The sequence below is a fragment of the Hyla sarda genome, chromosome 1 (genome assembly GCF_029499605.1).
Source record: "Hyla sarda isolate aHylSar1 chromosome 1, aHylSar1.hap1, whole genome shotgun sequence".
Lineage (NCBI taxonomy): Eukaryota > Metazoa > Chordata > Amphibia > Anura > Hylidae > Hyla > Hyla sarda.
Window position 1 is genome coordinate 99,937,427 of NC_079189.1, and position 22,751 is coordinate 99,960,177.

The 22,751-nt window shown below is 40.8% G+C and overlaps 1 long non-coding RNA gene across 1 annotated transcript in view; it reads right to left on the bottom strand.

Moving 5' to 3' along the window:
* Window positions 1-10,924: 10,924 nt before the first annotated feature.
* LOC130356763 (uncharacterized) overlaps window positions 10,925-22,751 on the bottom strand; it is a 76,879-nt gene continuing 65,052 nt past the window's right edge. The window contains exons 3-4 of the long non-coding RNA XR_008888983.1: window positions 13,895-13,949; window positions 10,925-11,093 (exon numbers count right to left, since the gene is read on the bottom strand). This is a non-coding gene — a long non-coding RNA (uncharacterized LOC130356763). The remainder of the gene's footprint in view (window positions 11,094-13,894; window positions 13,950-22,751) is intronic.

The window sequence follows — 22,751 nt, forward strand, 5'->3', positions numbered from 1 at the left end:
TGCCAGACACTATGCCCCTGAATATTGCCACATACCATGCCCCTGAATATAAACCTGTCACGCACTGTGCACTATAAATGTAATCTATGCAAGCGCTGTGCCTTATAAGTAGAATCCTTTCCAGATAGCGAGACCTTTAAACATTACACTGCCAGACATTGTACCCTCTGAATATAAATCTGCCACACAATGTGTCCTCTGAATACAACCCTGCCAGGCAATGTACCCTCTTAATATAACCCTGCCAAATCCTATACCTTCTGAATATAGCCCTGCATACAATGTACTCTCTTAATATAACACTGCCACACAATGTATCCTCATAATATTATACTACTAAAATTCTATGTCTTGCTATCCAGATGCCGGTGATAGCAATGCCTCTACTTCAGCTAGCCAGGCCTGACAATAAGATACTGATGCAAGTGGTGTGATTATGTATCACAATAGCCAAGTCCTACAAGGAATTCTATGTTGTAGTGCTAGGAATCTAGGGCTCCTTTATACCACCAGCCACTCATAACTTAATTGTTAGTGTGTTCTTAGGATGCTCTTACAATTGTTTTATATTCAGTGATATCATTTCTGTACCATTCGCAGAACTGACAATTATTTTAATAACTGGCTCATGTGAACCAGGAAGAGTCGGCTTAATCCCACCACTGGTCAAAGATGAGCTGTGAGTTATTAATAGTTGTTCAGAGAGTAGAAGAGAGTCCTCCTTCAGAGACTGACAGTCAACTGGATTGTCAGCAGAACAGTGACTGTACAGAAACTGAGAGTGATGTAGAGAGTTTGTACAAAGTTATTAGTTTTTATTATTTATTTAATTTAAGTCCCCAAAGTGGCAGACTGCATTAACAGAGCAAATATGGCTGGCAAAGAAACAATTTAAATTTTGGGAGCTTACACACTGCCCTGTGGAGGTGCCAATTAGACTCCCAAAACCCCCAGCACCTATTTGATTGGCATTGATTGTGGCATCTAAAGGGATAAAGGAATACTCCAGCGTGGGATTTTCTTTTTGCAAAATTCCAATTGTGTCAGGTATAAAAGTAATAAACATCTCTTTACCTCCTGCCACTCCTGCCGTGCCTCCATTGTCCCACTGCAGTCCCCGATACGATCCTCAGGTTCTCTGTGGTCAGTGCATCATGCTGCTGCTGTCCTGGCTCAGCTAGTGATTGTTTGGGGCAATCTGCTGTACTGAGCTCGTCACCTGTCTTCTTCCTGGTGTCAGGGTGCAATACATCAGATTGCAGCACTGCCAATCAGGTGTTGAGATGGAACATTGCTGTAGTCAATGATTCACTAAGCCACAGCATGACATATTCATCACTGGGAACCCGGAAGAGAAACGCACTGGATACCACAGAGTGACAACCGAGACACTGGTGGAGCGGTGGGAGATAAATAGATTTTCTTTTTTTTTTTTACCTGACAAAATGGAAATTTTGTTTAAGAAAAACCTATCCCAGAGTACGCCTTTAAATAAGGGACTTCAGCGTGTTTGATGATTTCTGAAATTAGCGGTGAGTGTCAGCTGCTGAGTTTCCATCATACTCCCCGAGGACACACACCATATATATGGCACATGGTATCAATGGGTCTCTACATTTATTGCCATAGCTTTTACAATCTAGTACCACACAACCTAAAATTGTGTGGTGCTAATTACTCATTAAACAGCACAGTACCAAAAACACTGCGGACAGTTGTATTTTTAGTTTTTGCCAACTATTAGTTATTTGGCAATACATAATCTGAAACAAGGTTTTAATATTTTAACATTCTAGCAGGAAGGCTGCATCGGTTACATCTATTACAAGTCTACAGACAGTAATTCCACAGACAAAAAAAACATCAAAATTTCCTAGTCTATCATTCTACAAAGGGATACATAATATTCCAACTTTTGTAAGAATGCCACTCCAGCTTCATCATTTCTAGTCTGTAGATAAAAGTGCATATTCAATATTGGCACTGTACCGTTGTTTCCATGGAAATAGACTACACTGACATATTTGGATGTTTTAGAAAAGTAGCAAAAAGTGGAGGTTACATTTGGAAAGCATTTCATAGTTAAATAAAATAATAGTACAGTGAATTAAGGTAAGGAATTTTGTGCACATACTGTAAATATGTATTTATTGTATTTTAAAAAATAATACAAAAGTAACAAAAACTTAAAGTGATAAAGTAAAATTTTAGCCTATGTTGAGTATAATATTGTCTTTGATAGTGATTTCTTTACTTTATTTAAATATGTCCAATTTTACATTGACATATTAAATGGGTACTCCGGTGGAAAAAAATTTTTAAAAAAATAAACTAGTGCCAAAAATGTTAAACTGTCACGCCGAGCGCTCCGGGTCCCGCTGCCCCCCCCCCCGGAGCGCTCACGGCGTTCCTCTGTCTGCAGCGCTCCGGTCGGCATTGCTGACCGCGAGCGCTGCTCTCTGGTCCCCGGAGGGGACACGATCCGGGGCACGGCTTGTGTCCGCCCTCGGGTCGCGCCCCGTCTCACTCACCTCTCGCCCCCGTCTGCTTCTTCCCGGCGCGCGCGGCCCCGCTCCCTAGGGCGCGCGCGCCGACTTGCTTAAATTTAAAGGGCCAGTGCACCACTAATTGGTGTCTGGCCCAATCACTTCCTATCACTCCCTAACCTATAAAAACCCACTTCCTCTCCTTGCCGGATCTTGTTGCCTTGTGCCCTGAGAAAGCGTTTAGTGTGTCCCAAGCCTGTGTACCTTGACCTTCTACTGTTGCCCCTGACTACGAACCTCGCTGCCTGCCCTGACCTTCTGCCACGTCTGACCTCGCCTCTGTCTAGTCCTTGTGTACCGTGCCAGTCTCAGCTGCCAGAGAGGTCGAGTTGCTACTGGGGAACACGACCTGGTAGTTACTGCCGCAGCAAGTCCATCCTGCTTTGCGGCGGGCTCTGGTGAACACCAGTAACTGCTTAGAACCGATTCCCCAGTACGGCCCGCGTCATCGCCTCTCTGGTACAGAGGATCCACCTCCAGTGTCTTCACCAGCCGCTAGTCCGGACCCTGACATAAACAGTTTTGTAAATTACTTCTATTTAAAAATCTTAATCTTTCCAGTACCTATCAGCTGCTGTATACTACAGAGGAAGTGTTACAATTCTGTTTGACCACAGTGACCTCTGCTGACACCTCTGTCCATGTCAGGAACTGTCCAGAGCAGGAGCAAATCCCCATAGCAAGCCTCTCAATCTCTGGACAGTTCCTGACAAGGACAGAGGTATCAGCCGAGAGCACTGTGGTCAGATAGAAAAGAACTATACAACTTCCTCTGTAGTATACAGCAGCTGATAAGTGCTGTAAGGATTACAATTTTTAAATAGAAGTAATTTGAAGTAATGTGAACCCAGCTTTTTATTTTTGGTTACTAATGAAAGTAATTTAACAAAATATCACCCAAAGCTATGACATGTTGACATGTTGCATTATGTAAATACTGCCATTAGTTCAATAATAGGTCATATAAGCTATAAGGGAATAAACAATAATTTTTTGGCAACTGGCAGAACACTAGCAATTTTACAAACTATGAGTACCAGTGAGTGTTTCCATTGGGAATTCTTTTAGTTGAAATACTGCATCCAAGCCTTTCAAAATAACTTGGATAATTCAGTTTGTGTAAAAATACAGTATAGTTTCTCCACTGCTAGACAGAAAAGCTTCATACTTTTGTATTTGTTTTCCAAACGAAAGTGATCTGTAAGAAAGGTACAGGAATTGGTAAGTATTCCTCTTTCTGCTGTTGTCTATGTGTCATTTTGAATTGCTTTACAGGTTATACGTTCACACGATTGTGATTTACAGCGAGAGAGGAAATTTACTGCAAGGCAATGGATCTGCCAGAAAATCTGTCACAATATTTCATTTTCCACACACCCATTGAAGTGAATGGTAGCAAATCTCACAGCATATTTCCCATAGCGGAAACCAGTTGTAATTGATGAATGTCTGAACGTACCCTGAAGGGGTATTCTCTCTAAATGTGTGCCAGGTAGAGATCCCAACTTAAGGACTGCCACCTATTTGGAAAACGCAAATCTCCTGATTCAATGTATGCTACTGATGGCTCTACACAACTTTTTTTGTAACTTTCAAAAAGCTTGAAGGGTTTGTCTCAGGGAAAATTAAATGTATCCATCAAGACTGGGCTAAAAATGAGAAAGCAAGTCTGAGACTTGGTCTTCAACCAATCTTGACATAACAATGCTTGGGCCCCTGTATTGCCCCTCATTACGCACTGAGCGAATCTGTTTTGTGCAGTAATGATAGCGGGGTGCCGCAGCTGAGATCCCAGGGGTCCCCAGCAGCGGGACCCCGGCGATCTGACATCTCATCCCTTATCCTTTGAATAGGGGATAAGATGTCTAGGGGCGGAGTACCCCTTTAAGGCCCAGTACACACTGCATAGAATGTGCAGTCATATTTTATTTAAAACGCATCGCCACAGCCCTTCGGGGTCCACCATCAGAGAAAAAATTGACCGACTGGTAGCAGACTACCTGGCCTTAACCGCAGATATCGACACTCTGAGGAGCGATGAACCCCTTGACTACTGGGTGTGCCGGCTTGACCTGTGGCCTGAGCTACCCCAATTTGTGCTCGAACTTCTGGCCTGTCCCGCTTCAAGTGTCCTGTCAGAAAGGACCTTCAGTGCAGCAGGAGGTATTGTCACTGAGAAGAGGAGTCGCCTTGGTCAAAAAAGTCTGGATTACCTCACCTTTCTTAAAATGAATGAGGGATGGAGCCCGAAGGGATTGACACTGGGCGATACATTTGACTGAACAAGGCCTGATCAGATGAGCTGCATTGGGCTAAAAATGGTCCACACGCTGCTGTATTTGAACTCTGAATGCCGGATGACTTGCGTGACTTATCCGCCACCAACTAGGGTTCAAGCCGTAAAGTTTTAGGGCACTTTCTGCCTGGCGAAACAAACAGAAAGTTTTCTGGCCGCTGCTACAGCAGCGGCTGCGATAATACAACATTTTCCAGCCAGGTGTACATGCCAAATTTTTCGGGACTCTGCTGCTGAACTTGCTATGGTGCTGCAATTTTTCTGGCCGCTGTTACAACTGCAACAATACCCAATTTTTCATCCATGTGTACATACCTAATTTTTCTGGCCTCTGCTGCTGCACTTGTTATGGTGCTGCAATTTTTATGGCCGCTGCTACAGCTGCAACAATACCAAATTTTCCAGCCAGATGTACATGCCTAATTTTTCTGGGCTCTGCTGCTGAACTTGTACTATCTGCTGACATCTCTGTCCATTTTAGCAACTGTGGATATTAGATGTATGCTAAGGGTAGCATGGTGGCTCAGAGGTTAGCATTGCTGCCTTGCAGCACTGGGGCCTTGGTTTCATATCCCACTACGTGCTGCCTCAAGGGGGGAATCTTATGTGCTGCCTAACATGGGGGAATCTATGTGCTGCCTAAAGGGAGGCTCTAATTATGTGCTGGCTAATATGGGGGAATCTAATTATGTGATGCCTAAAGGGGGCTCTATGTGCTGTCTAAAGGGGGCTAAAGAACATTATTCAAACCATTTAGGAATAATAGGTGATTTATGCCCTTTATGGATTAAAAACATCAACTATGTAATTTTCTATGGGAATTTTGCCATGGATCCCACTCCGGCACGCCACAGTCCAGGTGTTAGTCCCCTTGAATAACTTTTAAATCACTATTGTGGCCAGAAAGGGTTTTAAAATTTGCCTGCCCATTGAAGTCAATGGCGGTTCGCCCAGTTTGCCGGTTCGCAAACTTTTGCGGAAGTTCGCGTTCGCGGTTCGCGAACCAAAAATTTTATGTTCGCGACATCACTAGTCATTTTACCCAAAAATCTATGCCGAAACTAAAAAAAAAATAAATGTGCGACAAAATTTAAGAAAAATGTTTTACTTTTGGGGGCTTCCGTTTCTACGCAGTAAATTTTTCAGTAAAAATGACACCTTCTCTTTATTCTCTAGGTCCATACAATTAAAATTATACCCTATTTATATTGGTTTGATTTTGTCGTACTTCAGGAAAAAATTATAACTGCATGCAGGAAAATTAATTCTGACCCCTATAACTTTTTTATTTTTCTGCGTACAGGGCGGTATGAGGGCTCATTTTTTTAGCAGTACCATTTTTCTATTGGTCGGACTTTTAGATTCATTTTTATTCATTTTTTCAAGAAATAAAAATTGACCAAAAATTTTTAGGACTTTGGATTTTGGACTTTGGAATTTTTTTGCGCGTACGCCATTAACAAAATGTTTTTATAATTCGGACATTTTTGCATGTGGCGATACCACATATGTTTATTTTTATTTACATTGTTTGTTTTTTTTTATGGGAAAAGGGGGGTGATTCAAACTTTTATTAGGGAAGGGCTTAAATGATCTTTATTAACTTTTTTTTCACTTTTTTTTTTGCAATGTTATAGCCCCCATAGGGGGCTATAACACTGCACACACTGATCTTTTACATTGATCTTTGATAACATAGATCATTGATGCTGCCACTTGACTGCTCATGCGTGGATCTCAGGCACTGAGCAGTCATTCGGCAATCGAACACCAGGAGGCAGGTAGGGGGACCCTCCTCAAGTCCTATAGCTGTTCGGGATGCCGCAATTTCACCGCAGCGGTCTTGAACAGTCCATTTAGCTAGCCGGGGGTAGTTTAGTCTCACTTTTGATGTGGCGATCAACTTTGAACGCCACGTCTAAATGTTTAACCCCTTAAGGACCGGAGGTTTTTCCGTTTTTGCATTTTCGTTTTTTGCTCCTTGCCTTTAAAAAATCATAACTCTTTCAAATTTACACCTAAAAATCCATATGAGGGCTTATTTTTTGCGCCACCAATTCTACTTTGTAATGACGTCAGTCATTTTGTCCAAAAATCTATGGTGAAGCGGGAAAAAAAATCATTGTGCGACAAAATTGAAAAAAAAACGCTGTTTTGTAACTTTTGGGGGCTTCCGTTTCTAGGTAGTACATTTTTCGGTAAAAATGACACCTGATATGTATTCTTTAGGTCCATACGATTAAAATGATACCCTACTTATATAGGTTTGATTTTGTCGGACTTCTGGAAAAAATCATAACTACATGCAGGAAAATTAATACGTTTAAAATTGTCATCTTCTGACCCCTATAACTTTTTTATTTTTCCGTGTATGGGGCGGTATGAGCGCTCATTTTTTGCGCCGTGATCTGAAGTTTATAACGGTACCATTTTTGCATTGATAGGACTTATTGATCACTTTTTATTCATTTTTAAATGATATAAAAAGTGACCAAAAATGCACTATTTTGGACTTTGGAATTTTTTTGCGCGCACGCCATTGACCGAGCGGTTTAATTAATTATATATTTTTATAATTCGGACATTTCCGCACGCGGTGATACCACATATGTTTATTTTTATTTTTATTTACACTGTGTTTTTTTTTTATTGGAAAAGGGGGGTGATTCAAACTTTTAATAGGGGAGGAGTTAAATGATCTTTATTCACTTTTTTTTTTCACTTTTTTTTTGCAGTGTTATAGGTCCCTATGATCCACGATTCTGCCGGATGACTGCTCATTTTTTTTTTCACTTTTTTTTTGCAGTGTTATAGGTCCCTATGATCCACGATTCTGCCGGATGACTGCTCATGCCTGGATCTCAGGCACTGAGCAGTCATTCGGCGATCGGACAGCGAGGAGGCAGGAAGTCAGCTGTCCTGTCAGCTGTTCGGGATGCCGCGATTAGCCGCGGCTATCCCGAACAGCCCGACTGAGCTAGCTGGGAACTTTCACTTTCACTTTTAGCCGCGCGGCTCAGCTTTGAGCGCGCGGCTAAAGGGTTAATAGCGTGCGGCGCCGCGATCGGCGCTGCGCGCTATTAGAGGCGGGTCCCGGCTTCACTATGACGCCGGGCCCGCCATGATATGACGCGGGGTTACTGTGTAACCCCGCGTTATATCAGAAGAGCAGGACCAAGGACGTACCGGTACGTCCTTGGTCTTAAGGGGTTAATAGCGCACAGCACCAATATTAGTGTCACACGCTTTTAGCCACGGGTCCCAGCCGTTGTTAGAGGCCAGGCTCGACCCGCTATGGCCCCGCGTTATAGAAAGGGAAGGGACTCAGGGAGTACAGGTACACCCTTGGTCCTTAACAGGTTAATGGCTGAAAATATTTGACAAGTTTTATCTGATAAATAACTTGCAATTATCCATAAAGAATATATTATTTGATTTTAGTTTGGATTTTACAAGATTATCTTTATTAAAATGTAATTCATACTTCTTAAAAATGTTATTACAATAATCATTTTTTCCCATTCTCTTATAGCTGCAAGTCTTCCCTTAAGTGTAATAGTTGAAGACATTAGCCTAATGTGGATAATTCCAGACGCTATATTTGTAAAATATAATATGGAGTTTTTTCTGCAATTTTGCAGATTTACATTTTATTTTCTACTTTTAATGCGTGCTTGGTGACTTTGCCAGATCATGGATTTTGTGGTTCTCATGTCGAGTATAATTATGCCCGTGACGTAAGTGCTTATTTTTTATTGCCCATAATTTTAATTACATCCATTTGATTCAGTTTACTTGAGAAGAGGGCACATGTGGGTGCCATGCTGTGTGTAATTTTACAATACCCTGACATTCATTGGACTACTAACTGATTAAACCTATTAAGTTATTTCAATAGCCTTTTATTGTCACTTTGTTTGTTTTTTTCATCTCTGTATGATGGTCTTAATGCTCTTTCTGTTTCACTGCAGTTCATGCCCAGAAAGATGTCATGAATTAGGAGTGGGATATTTTTGATGATAAAACTCATTTAGACACTAATTTAAGTTTAATGGAAATCAGAGTAGATTTTCTTGCATAGAGCATTAACCTCTTAAGGACCCATGACATACCCGTACATCATGAGTCTGTTCCCGTTCTATAACGCGGGGCCACAGCGGGTCGGGCCCGGCCTCTAACAACGGCCGGGACCCGTGGCTAATAGCGCGCAGCACTGATCGCGGCGCCACGTGCTATTAACCCTTTAGACGCAACGTTCAAAGTTGAACGCCGCGTCTAAAGTAAAAGTAAAACCATGCCGGTTAGCTCAGGGAGCTGTTCGGGATCGCCACGGCGTCCCGAACAGCTTACATGACAGCCGGAGGATCACTACCTGCCTAAATGCTGTCCGATCACCAAATGACTGCTCAGTGCCTGAGATCCAGGCATGAGCAGTCAAGCGGCAGAATCATCGATCAGTGGTTTCTTATGAGAAACCACTGATCAATGTAAAAGATCAGTGTGTGCAGTGTTATAGCGCCCCATGGGAGCTATAATATTGCGGAAAAAAAAGTGGAAAAAAAGTGAATAAAGATCATTTAACCCATTCCCTAATAAAAGTTTGAATCACCCCCCCCCCTTTTCCCATAAAAAAAACTGTGTAAATAAAAATAAACATATGTGGTATCGCCAAAAGTCCAAAATAGGGAATTTTTTGGTCACTTTTTATGCCATGAAAAAATGAATGAAAAGCGATCAATAAGTTCTAGCAATGCAATATTTGTACCGCTAAAAACTTCAGATCACGACGCAAAAAAATGAGCCCTCATACCACCCCATATGCGGAAAAATTTGAAAGTTATAGGGGGTCAGAAGATGACAACTTTAAACATATACATTTTTCTGCATGTAGTCATGATTTTTTTCCAGAAGTATGACAAAATCAAACCTACATAAGTAGGGTATCATTTTAATCGTATGGACCTACAGAATAAAGAGAAGGTGTAATTTCTATGTAAAAATGTACTGTGTAGAAACGGAAGCCCCCAAAAGTTACAAAATGGCGTTTTTTTTTCAATTTTGTCTCACAATAATTTTTTTTTCTGTTTTGACATAGCTTTTTGGGTAAAATGACTGATGTCATTGCAAAGTAGAATTGGTGGCGCAAAAAATAAGCCATCATATGGATTTTTAGGTGCAAAATTGAAAGAGTGATGATTTTTTTAAAGGTAAGGAGGAAAAAACAAAAATGCAAAAAAGGGGTTAAAGGGGTACTCCAAAAAGTTAAACAAATTAAACAAATTTGGAAATGACTTATTTTTATAAATTGTAACCCTTCCAGTACGCTTCAGTATCAGCTCGTGTATGCTCTAGACAAAGTTGTGTAGTTCTTTCCAGTCTGACCACAGTGCTCTCTGCTGCCACATCTGTCCATATCAGGAACTGTCCAGAGCTGGAGAGGTTTGCTATGGGGATTTGCTTCTACTCTTAACAGTTCCTGTACTGTTTCAGCAGAGGGCATAGTGGTCAAACTGAAAAGAACTACTTCCTCTGTAGTATATAGCAGCTAATAAGTACTAGAAGGCTTAAGTTTACAAATCAGTTTAAATTTCTGGCACCAGTTGATCTGAAAATAGTTGTTCTCTACCCAAGTACCCCTTGAATGTTTGAATTGATTTATGACCTATTCATTATGGGTGACAAAGACTGTTAAACAATGTTACTTTTTTGTGTTTCACAATGAGTAAGAAAATAAAAATGTCTTACTAACAATACAGCTATATGCAAAATTTGCAATTGCAAATGGTTACATGTTTAGATTTTTTGTTTTTTTGTTTAGGTAATATGTTATTGTGTTACCTTGGAAATACAGTTGTACTTGATAGTGACTTTCACTGAATTCTGAGAGTGCCTAAGACCTAATATTATTATATATAATTAATATTATACAATCTTTACAATAAAATGTTTTCATGTTATTTTACACTCCTGCATACAGGAATATCTTATTATCTTTTATATCTTATTATACTATATATAGCATATTTATCAGAGTGTGAGTTGGAGGAGAATATAGTACTGTATTTACCTGCTATAATGTTTTATTGCATTAATACTTTGTGTTCAAGTTACACATTCCATGTTCTTTGAAAATTCTTTTGAGAACAGTTTATCCATGTGTAAGTCTAAACTGGCGGATCAGTAAAGACAACTTGTTGTTTATTCTCTTTCTATGCTCCTCTCCTGTGCCATAAATCTCAAAATAGTTCTGCCTTAAAACATAACACAAATAAAGAACAGAATTACATGCTTTACTGGAAAAAGGTGAAATACTTGCCAATCATTTATAATGTGTGTATTCAGGAAGACTACTATAGGGAAATATTCTAAATAAACTATTATAGTTACCTATAAAGCTATAAAAAGAGAGGGATACATATATGACATATACACGAGAACACAAAAGCAGATAGTGAAACAGGCATTGACCACCGAACTGTACCACCACTCCTTAACCCCAAAACGCGGCCTATTTTGACCTTAATGACCATGCCCCATTTTTGAGTTGTAATAACTTTTAAATGATTTTAGCTCAACAATTGTGAGATAACTAACATAATCGTTGTATATTAAATGTCATTATAAACATGGCAATACCTATTATGTATAGGGTTTTTGTGATAAAACAGGAGTTTATTGGGAAAGGGCATTTATACTTTATGTATTGAAAGACGTTTTATTTTTATGCTTTTTATCTGTTATACTATACTGAATTACATCTGTTCTGTAATATACACTGCTCAAAAAATATAAAGGGAACACTAAGATAACACATTCTAGATCTGAATGAATGAACTAATCGTATGAAATACTTTTATCTTTACATGTTGAATGTGCTGACAACAAAATCACACAAAAATGATCAATGGAAATCAAATTTATCAACCCATGGAGGTCTGGATATGGAGTCACAATCAAAATCAAAGTGGAAAACCACACTACAGGCTGATCCAACTTTGATGTAATGTCCTTAAAACAAGTCAAAATGAGGCTCAGTAGTGTGTGTGGCCTCCACATGCCTGTATGACCTCCCTACAATGCCTGGGCATGCTCCTGATGAGGTGGTGGATGGTCTCCTGAGGGATGTCCTCCCAGACCTGGACTAAAGCATCCGCCAACTCCTAGGCAGTCTGTGGTGCAACTTGGCGTTGGTGGATGGAGCGAGACATGATGTACCCGATGTGCTCAATCGGATTCAGGTCTGGGGAATGGGCTGGCCAGTCCATAGCATTAATGCCTTTCTCTTGCAGGAACTGCTGACACACTCCAGTCACATGAGGTCCAGCATTGTCTTGCATTAGGAGGAACCCAGGGCCAACCGCACCAGCATATGGTCTCACAAGGGGTCTGAGGATCTCATCTCAGTACCTAATGGCAGTCAGGCTACCTCTGGCAAGCACATGGAGGGCTGTGGGGACCCCCATATAAATGCCACCCCACACCATTACTGACCCACCGCCAAACCGGTCTTGCTGGAGGATGTTGAAGGCAGCAGAACGTTCCCTACAGCGTTAAGAGTAGAAGGCACCAGTGGCAAATTTGCCAATCTTGGTGTTCTCTGGCAAGTGCCAAACGTCCTGCACGGTGTTGGGCTGTAATCACAACCCCCACCTGTGGACGTCGGGCTCTAATACCAACCTCATGGAGTCTGTTTCTGACACATGTTTGAGTTTGAGTGGACACATGAACATTTGTGGCCTGCTGGAGGTCTTTTTGCAGGGCTCTGGCAGTGCTGCTCCTTGCACAAAGGCAAAGGTAGTGGTCCTGCTGCTGGGTTGTTGCCCTCCTACAGCGCCCTCCACGTCTCCTGATGTACTGGCCTGTCTCCGGGTAGCACCTCCATGCTCTGGACACGACGCTGACAGACACAGCAAACCTTCTTGCCACAGCTCGCATTGATGTGCCATCCTGGATGAGCTGCACTACCTGAGCCACTTGTGTGAGTTGCAGACTCCGTCTTATGCTACCACTAGAGTGAAAGCACCGCCAGCATTCAAAAGTGACCAAACATCAGCCAGGAAGCATAGGAACTGAGAAGTGGTCTGTGGTCACCACCTGAAGAACCACTCCTTTATTGGGGGGTGTCTTGCTTATTGCCTATAATTTCCACCTGTCTTTTCCAGTTGAAGAACAGCATGTGAAATTGATTGTCAATCAGTGTTGCTTCCTGAGGAGTGGACAGTGTGATTTCACAGAAGTGTGATTGACTTAGAGTGACATTGTATTGTTCAAGTGTTCCCTTTAGTTTTATTTATTTTTTTGAGCAGTGTAGTTTAACTGTCAGTATACTCTGACAGATTGCCTGTGAGATGCAGTCTATGGATGGACTTTACAGGCTTCTATACCAACCAGACAGGAGGCCATCAGAAAGCTTCCCATTTGCAGGGCAACCATCCGGACCCCCGCAATCACATTGCCTGGTTGCTGATGAGGGGCAGGTGGAACTCCCTCCCCTGCTCAATTTTATAGATTCTGTGCTCAGTACTGATCACGGCATCTATAGGGCTAATACTGTCGAGACCAGTGTGATCTTGGTCTCAGCAGTTGCAGCAGGATCCCAGCTTTGATTGAGATCCAGTTCCTGCCACTAATCTCCTGTACCTCATCCCAGCTTAGATGTCACACTCCCTTCAAGACTAGTGGTGAGTGGGCTTCCTTTTGAATGTGTGTGTATGTGATATGCAGTGGCATGGTATGGAGGCATATGACGGGTCTACTTCAATGGAGTCCTGGGCTATTACATGGGAGTCCAGGGCTATTACATTGCTCCTTATTACCTCCATTGACTTTTTACTCTTTATTACCGTCCTGTGTTTATAAAAGTTAACTATACAAGACATGAGGTTCAACTCTCTCACTTCCCCACTCCATCTGGCTAAGAAAATAGGGAGTTTAGTGAGGAAGTGAGAAGGAGATGTTGGATCACAGCATTGAGGGTTTCTCTACCTGTCATAACTCTGAGTATATGACATTACCACAGAGCCAAGCTCTTGTATAAAAAACACTTACTTACTTTTCACACTAGTTCTTTGGAGGTATACATCAGGGAATTTCACAAGGTATATGTCCTATAGATAGATGGGTTGCAATGTTAAAAAAAAATGTACAGTGTACTTTTTTACTGCATGTAAAAAAGTGCAGTATTCTATGTTAATCTATACAGTAAGAATTACATGTACAACTCCAAATGGAATCAACAAGAACACTATTGTGGCCTCCATTGGGTAATGGAGGTCTAATGATATCTTTACTGTGTATCCTAGAGGCTCGCTTGGACAGAGGTCAATTGTGTGTTCTTTAGTGTAAAGCAAGGCAACAAGAAGCATAGCTTGTAACAAAGATTTCAAAGATATGTAGTAAGATTCCATAGAATTTCTCTCCTGCACAAGGAATGTTAACCTGTTGGGGACGAAAGGCGTATGCATATGCCCTTGCGTCCTGGTACTTAAGGACGAAGGGCGTAACCATACGCCCTTGGGAATTTTGGCGGATATCAATCAACAGGCACCCGTGCAAATGCCCAGGGGGTCATTAGACCACCCAATGTTGGCGATCGGCACAAATCACGAGTGAATTCACACTTGCGATTTGTGCCGATTCTTAGTCAAATGGGTCTATGGTGATCCGGTGACCTGGAATATAAGGGGGATCACGGTTGTCTAAGACAACTATGATCCCCTTGAAGGGATAAGAGTGAGGTGGCAGGGGTGCCACCCCTCCTATCCCTGCTAGTGGTGGTCTAGACGTGACCACCAATAGCAAATCGGCGGCGGGGGGGTTAACTTTCATTTTCCCCGTCCTGCCCACCCACAATAGGCGGGGCAGGACGGGGAAACCTGCGGGGACCGGCGCCGAACGGGGAAACCTGCGGGGACTGGCGCCGAAGATCCAGTTAACGATCCGGAGGCAGCAGGCGACTGTGATCGGCGGGCGGCGATGTCGTGCGGAAGAAGAGGACGGCTCCCTGGATCCTATGAAAGCCGGTACGTTGCCTAGCAACATCTGGAGCGCTACAGTCTGAGACCATTATACAGTGGTCTCTAACCTGTAGCCCTCCAGGTGTTGCAAAACTACAACTCCCAGCATGCCCAGACAGCTGTTTGGGCATGCTGGAATATGTAGTTTTGCATTAGCTGGAGGGCTACAGTTTGAGACCATCATACAGTAGTCTCTAAACTGCATCCCTCCAGATCTTGCAAAACTACAACTCCTAGCATGCCCAAACAACTGTTTGCTGTCTGGACATGCCGGGTTTTGTAGTTTTGCAACATCTGGAGGGTCACAGTTTGGAGATCACTGTATAATGGTCTCAAACTGTAGCCCTCCAGATGTTGCAAAACTGCAAATCCCAGCATGCCCAAACAGCATGCTGGGAGTTAAGTAGTTAAGTACCTCCAGCTGTTGCATAACTACATCTCCCAGCATGCCCTTCGATGATCAGTACATGCTGGGATTTGTAGTTTTGCAACAGCTGGAGGCACACTGGTTGGAAAATACTGAGTTAGGTAACAGAACCTAACTAAAGGTTTTCCAACCAGTGTGCCTCCAGCTGTTGCAAAAGTACAACTCCCAGCATGCACGGTCTGTCAGTACATGCTGGGAGTTGTAGTTTTGAAACAGCTGGAGGTTCCCCCCCCCCCCCATGTGAACATACAGGGTACATTCACACGGGCAGGTTTACAGTAAGTTTCCTGCTTCAAGTTTGGGCTGCGGCAAATTTTTCGCCACAGCGCAAACTCCTAGCGGGAAACTTACTGTAACACGCCAGTGTGAATGTACCCTAAAAACACTACACTAACACAAAATAGAGGGTAAAACACAATATATACACCCCCTTACACTGTCCCCCCCATAAGTGTTTCCAAAACGGAGCTTCCAGCTGTTGCAAAACAACAACTCCCAGCATTTCTGGACAGACACTGACTGGCATGCTGGGAGTTTAGCAACAGCTGGAGGCACCCTGTTTGGGAATCACTGGGGTAGAATACTCCTGTGTCCACCCCTATGCAATCCCTAATTTAGTCCTCAAATGCGCATGGCACTCTCTCATTTTGGAGCCCTGTCGTATTTCAAGGAAACAGTTTAGGGCCACATATGGGATATTTCCGTACTCGGGAGAAATCACACTACAAATTTTGGGGGGCTTTTTCTCCTTTTAACCCTTATGAAAAGGAAAAGTTGGGGGTTACACCAGCCTGTTAGTGTAAAAAAAATTAAAAATGTTACACTAACATGCTGGTGTTGCCCCATACTTTTTATTTTCACAAGCAGTAAAAGGAAAAAGAGACCCCCAAAATTTGTAACGCAATTTCTCCTGAGTACGGAAATACCCCATATGTGGGCGTAAAATGCTCTGCGGACGCACAAGGCTCAAAATTGAGAGTGCACCATGTACATTTGAGGGCTAAATTAGTGATTTGCACAGGGATGGACGATTTTACAGCGGTTCTGACATAAACGCAAAAAAATAAATACCCACATGTGACCCCATTTTGGAAACTACACCCCTCACAGAATGTGACAAGGGGTTTAGTGAGCCTTAACACCCCACAGGTGTTTGACGAATTTTCATTAAAATTGGATGGGAAAATGAAAAAAAAAACTTTTTTTTCACTAAAATGCTGGTGTTACCCTAAATTTTTCTTGTTCACAAGGGAAAATAGGAAAAAAGCCCCCCAAACTTTGTAACCCCATTTCTTCTGAGTAAAAAACATACCCCATATGTGGATGTAAAGTGCTCTGCGGGTGCACTACAATGCTCAGAAGAGAAGGAGCACCATTGGGATTTTGAAGAGAAAATTTGTCCGGAATTGAAGGCCACATGTGTTTACAAAGCCCCCATAGTGCCAGAACAATGGACCCCCCCACATGTGACCCCATTTTGGAAACTACACCCCTCACGTAATGTATTAAGGGGTGCAGTGAGCATTTCCGCTTCACAGGTGTCTGACAGATTTTTGGAACAGTGGTCCATGAAAATGAAAAATTAAATTTTTCATTTGCACAGCCCACTGTTCCAAAGATTTGTCAAATGCCAGTGGGGTGTAAATACTCACTGAACCCCTTATTAAATTATGTGAGGGGTGTAATTTCCAAAATGTGGTCACATGTGGGGGGGTCCACTTTTCTGGCACCACGGGGGCTTTGGAAATGCACATGGCCCCTGACTACCATTCCAAATGAGTTATCTTTCCAAAAGCTCAATTGCGCTCCTTCTCTTCTGAGCATTGTAGTTCGCCCGCAGAGCATTTTACGTTCTAACATGGGGTATTTCCAAACTCAGAAGAGATGGAGTTGCAAATTTTGGGGGCATTTTCTCCCATTACCCTTTGTAAAAAATAGTAAATTTGGGGAAAAAACTGCACTTTAGTGAATTTTTTTTTCCATTTACACATTCGATTTTAACGAAAAGTCGTCAAACACCTGTGGGGTGTTAAGGCTAACTGGACCCCTTGTTACGTGCCTTGAGTGGTGTAGTTTCCAAAATGATATGCCATGTGGGGTTTTCTGCTGTTCTGGCACCATAGAGGCTTTCTAAATGTGACATGCCCCCCAAAAACCATTTCAGCAAAACTCACTTTCCAAAATCCCATTGTCGCTCCTTCCCTTCTGAGCCCTCTACTGCGCCCGCCGAACACTTGACATACACATATGAGGTATTTCCTTACTCGAGAGAAATTGGGTTACACATTTTGTGGGGCTTTTTCTCCTATTACCATTTGTAAAAATTCAAAAACTGAGTCTACAAGAACATGTGAGTGTAAAAAATGAAGATTTTGAATTTTCTCCTTCACTTTTCTGCTATTCCTGTGAAACACCTAAAGGGTTAACACACTTACTGAATGTCATTTTGGATACTTTGAGGGGTGCAGTTTTTATAATTGGGTAATTTATGGGGTATTTCTAATATGAAGGCCCTTCAAACCCACTTCAAAACTGAACTGGTCCCTGAAAAATTCAGATTTTGAAAATTTTGTGAAAAATTGGAAAATTGCTACTGAACGTTGAAGCCCTCTGATGTCTTCCAAAAGTAAAAACATGTCAACTTTATGATGCAAATATAAAGTAGACATATTGTTTATGTGAATCAATATATAATTTATTTGGAATGTCTATTTTCCGTACAAGCAGAGAGCTTCAAAGTTAGAAAAATGCAAAATTTTAAAATTTTACATCAAATTTTTGCATTTTTCACCAAGAAATGATGCAAATATCGACAGAAATTTACCACTACCATAAAGTAGATTATGTCATGAAAAAATAATCTCAGAATCAAATTTATAAGTAAAAGCATCCCAGAGTTATTAATGCTTAAAGTGACAGTGGTAAGATTTGCAAAAAATGCTCCCGTCCTTAGGGTCATAATGGGCTCCGTCCCCAAGGGGTTAAAGAGAGTTTCGTTTTTTTCTTTATCTCTTCAATGAGACTAAAGAAATACAATAAAAAGAGGAAATTAAAGTGCAGGAAAGTTGGTGTGACCTATCATATGGCCAATGGCATATATTGAGTGGGTCTTTCTTCCTAACCCATAGGTATATGGCCTAGGAAGATACAATTTTGAACTGAAATTTTTAACATATAGTAATGTATTTTATTCGCCATTCCATTTATAGTGGATACTATAAATATACATCTGACTAATAGAGATCAGAGTTGAGAAACCTAAAAACAAAAAAAAACAAAAAACAGGAGCAGATTTTGTATACTTTTTAGTATCCTTTTTTGTGAGCAGATGCCTGCCAGTGGTTAAATGCACACTGAGGCATGAAAAGACGCAATTACTTTTTCCAAGCATTCCCAAACTTCTCCATTTTTGGAGATGCAACAGTATTGGTGTCCCAAAAATTCAAGAAAAAATTGATTTTGTAAACATTGAAAAGTTGGAAAAATTATTTTAAAAAAAATTCTCCCTTGTATGTTGCAACAGGTTTTCTGGCTGGTAAGTAAAGAAGACTTAATGTCTTTTTTCAAGCATTCAAAAAATGCTCCCTTTTATGAGTTTCAATAGGATTGGTGTCCCAAAACAGTGAAAAAGAAAAATCTTTAGTATATTATTGCAGGCATTGTTGGACTGGTGTGAGTTGCTGTAGGCAATGAACAGCGGACATTGGTGTATTCGTAGGAGTCTTAGTAGCATGCTTGGCTACTTTCTTCTTAGCAAAAATGGGGGGGAAGCAAAGACAAAGATAATGCAACAGACATTTTCTCCACACTATGTAACTGTAAACGATGAGAAATCCACTGACACCTGGCTTTCTGATGCTGTTGCTGTTACTACTACCACCAGGCACCAGGCTGCTTCTGCTACCTGTACTGCTGCCTGTTTCCAGACCTTTTCTACACTGATACTATATTGCACTTCAGCATAAATTAGCTGATATATTTTAGAATATAAATCCATTCCGATCAGACACAGTCTAGAATATTTAATACATTTGCTTATATTTCTTAGCTTTCTGCTTTAACAGTGTCTCAAGTGTTTGTTACCAACAAATGTCCATTAAATAATCGATTAATTTCTGTTAGAGTGCTCATTTACCACTTGCTAAGCATTTGATGAATAATACTTGACTTGTATCTCACCACCATTGTACATGTTATAAGTGAATGATTGATTATAATGCTCTTCTAGTGCATTACAGAGCTAAAGACCATATTGATATAGGCTAGCGTGTGTAAATTATGTAGAAAAAAATATTTCTTTATTACTACACAAGGGCCCTCATTTACTATTGCAATCCCGACATGTTTTGTCGGGTTGTGCGCCAGAAATTCTGTCTGCGGCAGATTTTGTGCCAGATTTTGTGCCAGAATTGAAAAAAAAACATTTTGCTAAGAAAACCCGAAAAAGCGGTGTGGTCGCCGGGAAAAGGGGACGTGGTCTCCAAAAAGGGATGTGTTCCTGACATTTTCACAAAAATCCTACATATTTACTAAGGTTTCCACATAAAATGTGGTGGATTTGAGCTGAGGAAAACCAGACAGATCAGAGCATGTGGAAAAAAAAAAAGCAAAGTGTAGGGAAAGTGGAAAATGTAGGGAAACCTTAGTAAAGACCGTGGAAAATAAATTGTAGGTAATTAAAACCCAAAAAGAAACCTACACTCCACTCTTAGTAAATAAGGGCCATGAAGTATAATTAAAGCTACCCATGGTATTATTATTGACAAAATGAAAAGCAACTGTCCAATTATGTATTTTCCTTTTGCTTCTTGGCTGTTTTGTAGTTTAGTTCGGTAAAGGAAGAATTGTGATCTGTGACTACAATTAAGCTACAATGTCTATTGGAAGTCTCAAGTAGTCAGACACATATCCCCTGTCTCATCAATGGTTCCGGCAGCTACTATCTAATTCCCTACAGTTCTGCCTCATCAGAATAAGAGGGGTACTCCACTGGAAAACTTTTTTTTTTTTTATCAACTGGTGCCAGAAAGTTAAAGAAAGTTAAATCTTAATCCTTTGAGTACTTATCAGCTGCTGTATACTACAAAGGAAGTTAATTATCTTTTTGAATTTCCTTTCTGTCTGACCACAGTGCTCTCGGCTGATACCTCTGTCAATGTCAGGAACTGTCCAGAGCAGGATAGGTTTTCTACGGGGATTTGCTCCTACTCAGGAGAGTTCCTGACACGGACAGAGGTGTCAGTAGAGAGCACTGTGGTCAGGCAGAAAGATGAAAAGAACTTCCTATGGATCATATAGAGATACTGGAAGGATTAAGATTTTTCTTAATAGAATTAATTTACAAATCTGTTTTATCTTTCTTGCACCAGTTGATTTAAAAAAATTGTTTTCCAGTGGAGTACCCCTTTACGCCCTAATGTTCAGACGTCAAAACTTCGGAATATCTGCATGGAAAATCTCTGTGGGGACATTCCTCATACTGCGGGCGCTGACATAACATGCCAGTATTTAGACCACTCAAGACCACTAAGATGGCACCATTGACAGCAATGCATTTCAGTACTGAGTCTGCAGAAAGAATGGACATCTCTTCCTGTGGACAGCGGAATCGGAATTTCCATGCCAGAAACATATGGTAAGGAAATTCTGATGTGTGATCATAGCCTAAGGCTTTGTTCAGACAGCAGAAAATAAGCAGAATGTCCACCCGAAAACATGGGTGGACATTTCACACATCTGCATGTTTCGCCAGCATTTGTAAAAGTGATGTCTCAATAGATGGCAATGAATAACTGAGGGGAATCTGCAGAAACAATAAACCTGTTTGTTGTTTCCGCGGATGCAAAAATCAGGGTTTCCATGGCAAATGTTTCTGCCACAGAAATTCCTCCGTGTGCACAGTGCAGCAGAATACCATTGAAATCAATGTGACTCTGCAGAAGAGTGGAATTTTTCAACCAGATTCTACTCGGAAATTTTGCCGTGTGAACATAGTCTAATAAAAATTTAATATTTCTCCCAGGAGTCACTTTTTTTGTAGATTTTAAGTATATATACAAATAAATCTAATCAGTGCCTAATTTAGGCATAATTTTAATCCCTTAGTGACTTAACTAATTTAAAATGTAAGCATTTATTGTTTTTCTTTTATTTTTTCTATATAAGGTTTTTCTTTTATTTTTTCTATGTGTGGCTGTATGAGACCTTGTATTTTGAAGGATGTCTTGCAGCTTTATAGTATATATATATATATATATATATATATATATATATATATATATATATATGTATATATATATATATATATATATATATATATATATATATATACACACATTATTACAAAAATGTGAGGGGTCACAAATCACTTATCTGAGTATCTCCTTTGTAACACTGTTTGTGAACAAATAAAGTTCACTGTTTACTTTTTTTGGACATCGGTGTGCTACAGTTATCCCTCTACCTACCTACATATATATTTTTAAAGGGTAACTCTTCCTGTCTCTGCACCTGGACCCCCACCATTTAGGACTTCTGACATACGTTTTTTTGTTTTGCTTTAAAGAGACAGGTACCCTTTAAAAATTTTACATATGTAGTCTTCAATGTATGGATTTTGCTATAAGTGTGGGCATCTTAGCCCTAGCAGACAGTGGAAGGGGGGGGGGGGTGTTGGACCAATAAGGATAGTTTTTTAATAAAAATATATTTTATGTGGGATCAGAAACAAATAGGTATCACCAGTCCATAAATCATCCTTTCTTGGTCCATAATTGTTCAGAACTAACCAATGAATACCCTGCAAGCCTGCCATTAAAATGAGAGAATGTTTTGAAAATTTGATTTGGTCGATTCGCCAAATTTAAAAAAAAAAATTGATTTGATCCGAATAAATTTGCAGCAAGTTTGTATTATTAATCTATTTTAATAATGTGTTTAATAAAGTATGTGTGTGTGTTAACTTTTTTTTCCGGTAGTACTACTACTCCCAGGATGGAACAGATTGTTCCATGATGGGAGTAGTAGTACCTGTACTAATAGACAGATCACCCCGGGTGTCACTCCTGACACCCGCTGCGATCGTCCTGTATAAAGTATAGATGCGGGTGGCTTTCTCGCATGTCTGCAATAAATAGGACAATCGTATCTGACGCATCACTTCTGACAACTGTTGAAATCTGTGTATTAACGCTGACACTACAGCTCCCAGAATGGAGCAGAGTGTGCTCCATGTTGGGAGCAGTAGTACCTTCAGGTAAGGAAAGATCACAGCGGGTGTCACTCCAGATACCCGCTGTGATCGTCCTGTATAATGTATAGATGTGGGCAGACGGCCTCTCTTCTCTGGTTCCACTGTAGTATGAGTATATGCCGTGTATTTACCTATTTTTCAGATTTCCTGCAGAGAGCTGTGATTGGTTTGAACCAATCACAGCTCTCTGCGGTAAATATGAATAAGTAATGTG